This window comes from Echinops telfairi, unplaced genomic scaffold (assembly GCF_000313985.2).
Source record: "Echinops telfairi isolate 266 unplaced genomic scaffold, ASM31398v2 ScPeMD7_7468;HRSCAF=8506_0, whole genome shotgun sequence".
NCBI lineage: Eukaryota > Metazoa > Chordata > Mammalia > Afrosoricida > Tenrecidae > Echinops > Echinops telfairi.
The window spans coordinates 39,361,947-39,365,854 of record NW_022111369.1 but is presented as its reverse complement, the minus strand read 5'-3'; positions in this window follow the sequence as shown (position 1 = coordinate 39,365,854).

The following is a 3,908-nucleotide window of genomic DNA, read 5'->3' as shown; positions in this document are numbered from 1 at the left end:
ATTGAGTCTGACTAAAAATAAAGAAATAGACCACTTGTGAAAAATTAGCCACTGAAAACCTCAAGACAAGCAGCATAACACTGTCTGATCCAGTGCTAAAACCTGAGCCTTTCAGGTTAGAGACACTGAAAATAAGATGGGGGAACAGTTGCCTCTCCCTTAGTAGACATGGATGGAGCCATTTTAGAACCTTCATTTGTTGATGTGACACAACTTAAAATGAGAAGAAACAGTTGTAAATATCCATTAATAAATAGGATATTGGATATGTGAAATATGAATATAGCAAATAGGAAGTTATAAAAAATGAAATTGAATGACATGTAAGAGAGTTGAAATGGACTGGTATTGGCATTTTGAATTGGACAATCAGATGATTAACTGAGACAGAAATGAAAACTTATAAAAGAATGCTTCCAAAGGACATTTCAAGATATATCTTAAAAGGGCCATGTAGAAAGAAAATGTTTTGAAAATGATGATGGCAACATATGTACAAATGTGTTTGACACAATTGATGTATGGATCGTTATAAGAGCTGTAAGAGCCCCCAGTAAAATTATTTTTTTAAAAAAGATCTATATTGAAGTACAATATTGTCTGTGATAACATCGTAAGGAAAGCAGGTTAACACAACTATTATTAAAATTTAAACACCAGCTATTAAAGCCAATTTGAAAGAAATTGAAAAATTCTACAAGCTTTTGCAGCCCGATATTGATCAAACATGAAATCAAGATGCATTGGACCATTGGAATGAGAAAGTTGGAAACAAAGAGGAAAGATCACTAGTTTGTGCTAGAAAGAGACAGTTTTGGTGGTAGAATGTGGATACTAGGGATTTCATGTTAAAATTTAGCAAGATCAATGACTTATTCATTGAAAATGCCATAATTTCCCCCCCAAACAACATAAGCGCAACTGTACACATGTACATCACCAATATGACTACATCTTTTGGAAGAGACTAGGGAGAAGCTCAATATTTGCAGTCAAAACTAGGTCGGGAGCTGAATGTGGAACAGACCAATTGCTCTTTATGTAAGTTCAAGTTAAAGCTGAGGACAATTAAAACATGCCCAAGAAAGGCAAAATATTGCCTTGGGTATGTCTCACCTGAATTTCAAGAACAGATTTGATATATTGGACACTAATGACAGAGGACCTGATGAGTTCTGGGATAGTATCAAGAACATCATTCACTAAGAAAGCAAAAGGTCCTTATGAAAAAAAGAAAAGACACAGTAGATGTCAGAAAAGACTGACACTTGCTCTTGAATATAGGGTACTTAAAGCAAATGGAGGTAAAAGCTGAATGGAAGAATTCAAAGGACATCTCCAGAATACAAAGTCAACTATTATAATGACGTCAGTAAAAACCTGAAATTAGGGAATAGAATGTTCAGCATGACTCAGACTGAAGAACTGAAAAAAATTTTTTTTTTACATTAAAGCCTTGAGTTACAATAGTGAAGAATTCTATGTGGAAAACATTGAATGAAACAGGAAGCATTAAAAATAAATGGAAGGAATACATAGAGTCCTCATACCAAAACGAATTGGTCAACTTCCAGCCAATTCAAATTAGATCAAGAATTAATGGTTTTGAAGGAAGAAATCCAAACAGAACTGAAGACATTGGTGCAAAGTAAGGCTCCAGGAAGTAATGACATACCAATTGAAATGTTTCAACAAACTGAGGTAGCTGTGCAAACACTCATTTATGCTAAAAGATTTGGAAGACAACTGTCTATTTGGTCAACTGACTGGAAGAGTTCTATAATTGTGTGCATTCCAAAGAAAGGCGATCCAACTTAATGCAGACAATCATCAAATAGTGTCATTAAAATCACACAAGTAGAATTTTGCTGAAGATAATTTTTTAAGTTGTCCATATTGTTTTCTGAAAGTGAAGAGAACTGAAACACTAATTAAGGAAGATAAAAGACTACAATCTTCAGTACGAATTACACTTCAGCATAAAGAAAACAAATATCCTCACAAGTGGATCAATAATCAAGATCATGATCAATGGAGGGAAGATTCTAGTTGTTAAAAATTTCATTTCACTTGGATCTACAATCAATATCCATGAAAGCAGCAGTCAAACACTCAATGGAGCCCCCTCTTAGTCTGCATTCCTCAATCGGTGTGTTTTCAAGTCATTTTAGGGCTTTTGTTTTTTTAAATTATCCAGTTTCTTGAGAAAAACAAGAAGAAAAACATATTTTTGAAATGTTTATATTAAAACAGATTACTCTCCACTCTTCAAATAAAATAGCATAAAATTCCTATCATTACGTGATTAGTCTGAATGTATTTTTAATGAACCTCTGTCTACGCTTTGTTTCATCTCTAGTGCAAAAATAGTTGATCTTTTACTTCAATATGCTCTCTCTCGTTTTAGTGGCTTCCGTCAAAATTCATTTATGGGTCTCATGGCTTGAGGTTTAAATTTTCTAACACTTGCCTACTGCACCCCCACACCACCACTTGCTTGGTTCTTGTTCTTTGTGGGCTTTGAGTCTTAGGGAGAATACATCCCAAGATTTTCTATCAGGCATCTGTCTTGTAAGAGGTATAATAATAATGCTCCTTAGAAATAATTTTTTAAAATTAAAAACACAACATATGTAACTTTGCAGTAACAGTATTAGCAATAATATATATGTATGTATGTATATATATATATTATTACATAGGGAGTATGTACATGTGAATATTTTGAGTGCACACATATAGGTGTTTCTACAGGTAATTGTACATACATGTTTGTATTTGCTGCATATACAATTATGTATAAACTAGATCATATATGTGGCACAGTTATAGATGCTTCCTATTGTTTTTAAGTACTATCAAATTGGTTACAACTTTAAATCTCATAGTGATACTATATGCAATACAGCCTTTCCCTGCATCATCCTCACAATTGTTACATTTGAGCCCAGTGTTACAGTCACTATACCCATCCACCTTTTTGAAGGTCTTCTTTTTCACTGACTCTCTATCAAACATGGCAACCCTATTTATGGGTTTGGATATGTGAAACAGGAGAACTAGTTTGTAGAAAAGGACATCATGTTTGGTAGAGGCTCAGCATACATTTAGTAGTATTCTAGAAGAAAAGAGTATGAAAAATGAAGGAGAGGAATGTTATCAAGAGAATGTTATCAATTAAAAGTGACATGCTTTGTAGAGTGAAAAAGTGGAATGCTTTCAATCAGACTGATTGACACGACGGCCACAAAAACGGGCTGAAACATAGTGACAATAATGAGCATCGCACAGGACTGCAAATTGTATTGTTCTCTTGTAGGGAGGATTGCTATGAGTCAGAGCCAACTGAATACTACCTAATAATACCATCGTTAGTAATATTTCATTGACAATCTAGCCAGTGCAATATTGCAATGAAAGGAAAGGGCCATGTGTATTTAGGCCCAAAACAAAACAACAAAAAAAACCAAGCTCACTACCATGGAGTTGATTCCAACTCATAGCAACCCTATAGGATAGAATTGTCCCTGTGAGTTTCCAAGGCAGTAACTATTTTTTGGGGGGTGGTGGTGGTTATCTAACTTTATTTTTGTTTTTTGATAGTTAAGTCTTTTTATTTATTTGTTTTTTATTACTTAAATAATTTTATTGGGGGCTTGTTCAACTCCCATCATAATCCATATATACACCCATTGCGTCAAGCACGCCTGTACATTTGTTGCCCCCATCATTCTCAAAACATTTTCCTTCCACTTGGGCCCCTGGAATCAGCTCCTCATTTTTTCATTTTTTCCCCCCCTTCCCCGATCCCCCTTCCCTCATGAACCCTTGATAACTTATAAATCATTACCATTTTATCATATTTTACACTGCCTGATGTCTCCCTTCACCCACTGTCCATCCCCCAG